The sequence below is a fragment of the Arachis ipaensis genome, chromosome B1 (assembly GCF_059453495.1).
Source record: "Arachis ipaensis isolate K30076 ecotype BB chromosome B1, ASM5945349v1, whole genome shotgun sequence".
Taxonomy (NCBI): Eukaryota; Viridiplantae; Streptophyta; class Magnoliopsida; order Fabales; family Fabaceae; genus Arachis; species Arachis ipaensis.
Genome location: NC_142436.1, coordinates 45,186,591 through 45,193,977, shown reverse-complemented (window position 1 = coordinate 45,193,977; position 7,387 = coordinate 45,186,591). Strand labels below are relative to the sequence as shown.

General features: G+C 38.4%; 1 non-coding gene across 1 annotated transcript; it reads right to left on the bottom strand.

Moving 5' to 3' along the window:
* Positions 1–5,859: 5,859 nt before the first annotated feature.
* On the bottom strand, positions 5,860–5,967 carry LOC148576412 (small nucleolar RNA R71). Its single transcript, XR_015903213.1, has one exon. It is a non-coding gene; the product is annotated as a small nucleolar RNA R71 (small nucleolar RNA).
* Between the last annotated feature and the right edge of the window lie 1,420 nt (positions 5,968–7,387).

The following is a 7,387-nucleotide window of genomic DNA, read 5'->3' as shown; positions in this document are numbered from 1 at the left end:
ATCTCCTAACCAGAATCTTCGTGGCGTAAGCTAGAATGATGGCGGCATTCAAGAGAATCTGGAAAGTCTAAACCTTGTCTGTGGTATTCCGAGTTGGATTCAATGATTGAATGACTGTGACGAGCTTCAAACTCGCGATTGTTGGGCGTTAGTGACAGACGCAAAAGGAGGGTGAATCCTATTCCAGCATGATCGAGAACCGACAGATGAATAGCCGTGCCGTGACAGGGTGCGTGAGCATATTATTCACTGAGAGGAGGGGATGTAGCCACTGACAACGGTGATGCCCTTGCATAAAGCCAGCCATGGAAAGGAGTAAGACTGATTGGATGAAGATAGTAGGAAAGCAGAGGTTCAGAGGAACGAAAGTATCTCCATTCGCTTATCTGAAATTCCTACCAATGATTTACATAAGTACCTCTATCCCTATCTTATTAATTATTATTCGAAAACACCATTATCCATTTATATCTGCCTGACTGAGATTTACAAGGTGACCATAGCTTGCTTCATACCAACAATCTCCGTGGGATTCGACCCTTACTCACGTAAGGTATTACTTGGACGACCCAGTGCACTTGCTGGTTAGTTGTATCGAAGTTGTGACAATTATGAATTAAGATCAGAGCACCAAGCTTTGGAGCCATTACCAGGATTTGTTTGAGCCTGGAGATCACAATTTCGTGCACCATATGGCTTCTTTAAAAAGTGCTATCTCTGAAAAGAAATCCCTGAAAGGGAATGAGACTGTGGTACTGACCAAGGAATGCAGCGCCCTGGTCCAAAAGAAGCTACCTTGAAAGCTACCAGATCCCGGAAGCTTCCTTATTCCCTGCACTATAGAGACCATCACCTTTGAGAAGGCATTGTGCGACCTTGGCTCAAGCATTAATCTTATGCCTCTCTCTGTAATGAAAAAGTTGTGAATCCAAGAGATACAGCCCACTAGAATCTCACTTGAGATGGCAAATAAGTCCATGAAATGGGCATATGGCATGGTGGAAAACGTCCTTGTAAAGGTTGAATACTTTGTGATACTTGACACTGGAGAGGACAAAGACAATTCCATCATCCTTGGAAGGCCTTTCCTAGCTATTGCGAAGGCCTTAATTGATGTGGAAAACGGAGAGCTGATTCTGAGGCTATGAGAGGATCATATCCTATTTAAGATCCCCAACCCTCACTCTTCATCAGATAAAGGAGGTACCACTGTACAACACTTAGTGTTTCAGCCCTCTCTCTCAGTGTAGAGTCTTACAGAGCCCTCAAAGATCAAACTTAAGTTTGGTACTGGGCATCCATCACTAGCTACTGAGGAAGGAGGCACCAAGAAGAAGGTACCCCAGGGCTGGAGGAACAAGAAGATTCCAACTGAGGACTTCTCACCTGGCATGTGAGTTGTCCTCACTAGAAGTCTAGTCATTCCACATACTGTGAACAAGATCCTGTCTTTGGAGCATGTTGAATTAATCCATGAGAGCACAGGAAGAAATTTCACCATGAGGGGTGAAGATCTGAGCCCTTATCAACTTCTGTAAAGAAGCTATCCGTCAAGCTAATAATGGTAAAGAAGCGCTTGTTGGAAGGCAACCCAACCATATGTATAGTATTTCTATTTTCCTTTTTTTTGTTCATTTTTAGTTTGCTTTCATATAATTTTATTTTCTAGTAATTTCCATAGTTTTCCCTTGCTTTTTAACGTTTGTGATTGATGAGCGGATAATTTATACGCTTTTTGACATTGTTTTTAGTATGTTTTTAGTAGGATCTAGTTACTTTTAGGGATGTTTTTAATAGATTTTGTGTTAAATTTACATTTTTGGACTTTACTATGAGTTTGTGTGTTTTTCTGTGATTTCAGGTATTTTCTGGCTGAAATTGAGGGACTTGAGCAGAAATCAGATTCAGAGGTTGAAAAAGGACTGCTGATGCTGTTGGATTCTGACCTCCCTGCACTCAAAGTGGATTTTCTGGAGCTACAGAACTCGAAATGGCACGCTTCCAATTGCGTTGGAAAGTAGACATCCAGGGCTTTCCAGCAATATATAATAGTCCATACTTTGGCCAAGAATAGACGACGTAAACTGGCGTTCAACGCCAGCCTTCTGCCCAAATCTGGCGTCCAGCGCCAGAAAAGGATCCAAAACCAGAGTTGAACGCCCAAACTGGCACAGAAACTGGCGTTCAACTCCACAAATGGCCTCTGCACGTGCTACACTTCAGCTCAGCCCAAACATACACCAAGTGGGCCCAGGAAGTGGATTTATGCATCAATTACTTACTCATGTAAACCCTAGTAGCTAGTTTATTATAAATAGGACCTCTTACTATTGTATTAGACATCTTTGGATTACCTTATGATCCTTTGATCACGTTTTAGGGGGCTGGCCATCTCGGCCATGCCTGGACCTTCACTTATGTATTTTCAACGGTAGAGTTTCTACACTCCATAGATTAAGGTGTGGAGCTCTGCTGTCCCTCAAAGATTAATGCAAAGTACTACTGTTTTCTATTCAATCCTTCTTATTTCGCTTCTAAGATATCCATTCGCACCCAAGAACGTGATGAAGGTGATGATTATGTGTGACGCTCATCATCCTTCTCCCTTATGAACGCGTGTCTGACAAACACTTCTGTTCTGCATGAAATAAGCTAGAATGAGTATCTCTTAGATCTCCTAACCAGAATCTTAGTGGCGTAAGCTAGAATGATGGCGGCATTCAAGAGAATCCGGAAGGTCTAAACCTTGTCTGTGGTATTCCGAGTAGGATTCAATGATTGAATGACTGTGACGAGCTCCTAACTCGCGATTGCAGGGCGTTAGTGACAGACGCAAAAGGATAGTAAATCCTATTCCAGCATGATCGAGAACCGACAGATGAATAGCCGTGCCGTGACAGGGTGCGTGAGCATATTATTCACTGAGAGGATAAGATGAAGCCATTGACAAGGGTGATGCCTCCAGACGATTAGCCGTGCCGTGACAGGGCATTGGATCATTTTCCCGAGAGATGACCGAAAGTAGCCATTGACAGTGGTGATGTATCACATAAAGCCAGCCATGGAAAGGAGTAAGACTGACTGGGTGAAGATAGCAGGAAAGCAGAGGTTCAGAGGGACGAAAAGCATCTCCATTCGCTTATCTGAAATTCCTACTAATGAATTACATAAGTATCTCTATCCCTATTTTATTATATAATATTCGAAAACACCATTATCACTTTATATCTGCCTGACTGAGATTTGCAAGGTGACCATAGCTTGCTTCATACCAACAATCTCCGTGGGATTCGACCCTTACTCACGTAAGGTATTACTTGGACGACCCAGTGCACTTGCTGGTTAGTTGTATCGAAGTTGTGACAATCATGAATTAAGATCAGAGCACCAAGCTTTGGAGCCATTACCAGGATTTGTTCGAGCCTGGAGATCACAATTTCGTGCACCAAGTTTTTGGCGCCTTTGCCGGGGATTGTTCGTGTTTGGACAACTGACGGTTCATCTTGTTGCTCAAATTAGGTAATTTTCTTTTTGTTTTGTTTTCAAAAATTTTTCAAAAATCTTTCAAAAATTCTTCTTTGTTTTCGAAAAAAAAAAAGTTTTCAAAAAAAAAAGTTTTCAAAAATAAATTATTCTATGGCTTCAAAATTTTTAAGAATGAATTCTAGTGTTTCATGAAATATGTTGATTCATATCTGGCTATAAAGCCATACCCAAACTACTTTGGGATTGGTATTCAACTAATCACTCCAGCCCATGTAATTATATGCTAAAGCTTGGCTGGCTGTTAAGCCATGCCAGACCCTTTGATTGGAGCTTTAAGACTAACATGGCAAGATTCCTGGAATTCATATTAAAAATTTTGGAATCCTTATTTTTCCTTTTTCTAAATAAATTTTCGAAAAATATAAAATAAAAATCCAAAAAAAAAAAAAAATTAGAAAATCATAAAAATAAAAAATATTTTAGTGTTTCTTGTTTGAGTCTTGAGTCATATCATAAGTTTGGTGTCACTTGCATATGCATCTTGCATTTTTCGAAAATATCATGCATTCATAGTGTTCTTCATGATCTTCAAGTTGTTCTTGGTAAGTCTTCTTGTTTGATCTTGATGATTTCATGTTTTGTGTCTTTTCTTGTTTTTCATATGCATTCTTGAATCCTTAGTGCGTAAGCATTAAAGAATTCTAAGTTTGGTGTCTTGCATGTTTTCTTTGCATTAAAAAATTTTTTTCAAAATTGTGTCTATGATGTTCATCTTGACATTCAAAGTGTTCTTGGTGTTCATCTTGACATTCATGGCATTCTTGCATACATTCATGTTTTGATCTAAAAATTTCATGCATTGCATAATTTTCATGTTTTCATAAAAATTCAAAAAATCAAAAAAATATCTTTCCCTTTTTCTCTCATCAAATTCGAAAATTGAGTTGACTTTTTCAAAAAATTTTAAAAATCAAAGTTGTTTCTTATGAGTCAAATCAAATTTTCAATTTGAAAATCTTATCTTTTTCAAAATCTTTTTCAAAAATCAAATCTTTTTCAAATTTCTTAGTTATTTTCGAAAATTCCAAAAATCTTTTTCAAAAATATTTTTCTTATTTTTATATAAAATTTTCGAAAATAACTATTCAATTAATGTTTTGATTCAAAAATTTCAAGTTTGTTACTTACTTGTTAAGAAAGATTCAAACTTTAAGTTCTAGAATCATATCTTGTGATTTCTTGTGAATCAAGTCATTAATTATGATTTTAAAAATCAAATCTTTTTCAAAAACTAATTTCTATCATATCTTTTTAAAAATATCTTCTCATCTTATCTTTTTCAAAAAATTGATTTCAAAATATCTTTTCTAACTTCCTAACTTCTTATCTTTTCAAAATTTGTTTCAACTAACTAACTAACTTTTTGTTTGTTTCTTAACTTTTTCAAAACTACCTAACTAACTCTCTCTCTCTAATTTTCGAAAATATCTTCCCTCTTTTTCAAAAATTTCTTTTTTATTAACTAATTATTTTTATTTTTGATTTTAAAAAAAAAAAATTCGAAAAAAAATACTAACCTTTTTCAAAAACTATTTTCGAAAATCACTAACTCATTTTCAAAAATTGTTTTCGAAAATTCACTTCCCCCTCTCATCTTCTTCTATTTGTTTATTGATATACTAACATCTTTCCTTCAACTCACCAAAAATCCAAACCCCCTCTCTCTCTGAGTTCAGATTTTCTTTTCTTCTCTTCTTCTACTCACACAGGGATCTCTATACTGTGGTATAAAGGATCTCTATTATTATTATTATTTTTCTGTGCCTTCTTCTTTGTCATATGAGCAGGAGCAAGGATAAGAACATTCTTGTGGAAGCAGATCCAGAACCTGAAAGGACTCTGAAGAGAAAATTAAGAGAAGCTAAAATACAACAGTCCAGAGATAACCTTTCAGAAATTTTCGAACAGGCAGAGGAGATGGCAGCCGAAAATAATAATAATGTAAGGAAGATGCTTGGTGACTTTACTGCACCCAATTCCAATTTACATGGAAGAAGCATCTCCATTCCTGCCATTGGAGCAAACAACTTTGAGCTAAAACCTCAATTAGTTTCTCTGATGCAGCAGAACTGCAAGTTTCATGGACTTCCATCTGAAGATCCTTTTCAGTTCTTAACTGAATTCTTGCAGATATGTGATACTGTTAAGACTAATGGAGTAGATCCTGAAGTCTACAGGCTCATGCTTTTCCCTTTTGCTGTAAGAGACAGAGCTAGATTATGGTTGGATTCTCAACCCAAAGACAGCCTGAACTCTTGGGATAAGCTGGTCACGGCTTTCTTAGCCAAGTACTTTCCTCCTCAAAAGCTGAGCAAGCTTAGAGCTGATGTTCAAACCTTCAGACAGAAAGAAGGTGAATCCCTCTATGAAGCTTGGGAAAGATACAAACAGTTGACCAAAAAGTGTCCTTCTGACATGCTTTCAGAATGGACCATCCTGGATATATTCTATGATGGTTTATCTGAGCTATCAAAAATGTCACTGGACACTTCTGCAGGTGGATCCATTCACCTAAAGAAAACGCCTGCAGAAGCTCAAGAACTCATTGACATGGTTGCTAATAACCAGTTCATGTACACTTCTGAAAGGAATCCTGTGAGTAATGGGACGCCTATGAAGAAGGGAGTTCTTGAAGTTGATACTCTGAATGCCATATTGGCTCAGAACAAAATATTGACTCAGCAAGTCAATATGATTTCTCAGAGTCTGCATGGAATGCAAGCTGCATCCAACAGTACTCAAGAGGCATCTTTTGAAGAAGAAGCCTATGATCCTAAGAACCCTGCAATAGCAGAGGTAAATTACTTAGGTGAACCTTATGGAAACACCTATAACTCAACATGGAGAAATCATCCAAATTTCTCATGGAAGGATCAAAAGCCCCAACAAGGCTTTAATAATGGTGGAAGAAACAGGTTTAGCAATAGCAAGCCTTTTCCATCATCAACTCAGCAACAGACAGAGAACTCTGAACAAAATGCTTCTAATTTAGCAAATCTAGTCTCTGATCTATCTAAGGCCACTGTAAGTTTCATGAATGAAACAAGGTCTTCCATTAGAAATCTGGAAGCACAAGTGGGCCAGCTGAGTAAAAGGATCACTGAAATCCCTCCTAGTACTCTCCCAAGCAATACAGAAGAGAATCCAAAAGGAGAGTGCAAGGCCATTGACATAAGCGCCATGGCCGAACCTGTGAGGAGAGGAGAGGACGTGAATCCCAAGGAGGAAGACCTCCTGGGACGTCCAGTGGTCAATAAGGAGCTTCCCTCTGAGGAACCAAAGGACTCTGGGGCTCATCTAGAGACCATAGAGATCCCATTGAACCTCCTTATGCCCTTCATGAGCTCTGATGAGTATTCCTCTTCTGAAAAGAATGAGGCTGTTACTGAAAAGCAAACTGCCAAGTTTCTTGGTGCAATCATGAAGCTGAATGCCAAACTATTTGGCATTGATACTTGGAAAGATGAGCCTCCCTTGTTCATCAATGAACTAAGTGATCTGGATCAACTGACATTGCCTCAGAAGAGACAGGATCCTGGAAGGTTCATAATATCCTGTACCATAGGCACCATGGTCTTTAAGGCTCTGTGTGACCTTAATTCAGGAATAAACCTCATGCCCCTCTCTGTAATAGAGAAACTGGGAATCTATGGGGGTGTAAGCTGCTAAAATCTCATTAGAGATGGCAGACAGCCCAAGAAAACAGGCTTATGGACAAGTAGAGGACGTGTTAGTAAAGGTTGAAGGCCTTTACATCCCTGCTGATTTCATAGTCCTAGATACTGGAAAGGAAGAGGATGAATCCATCATCCTAGAAAGACCTTTCCTGGCCACAGCAAGA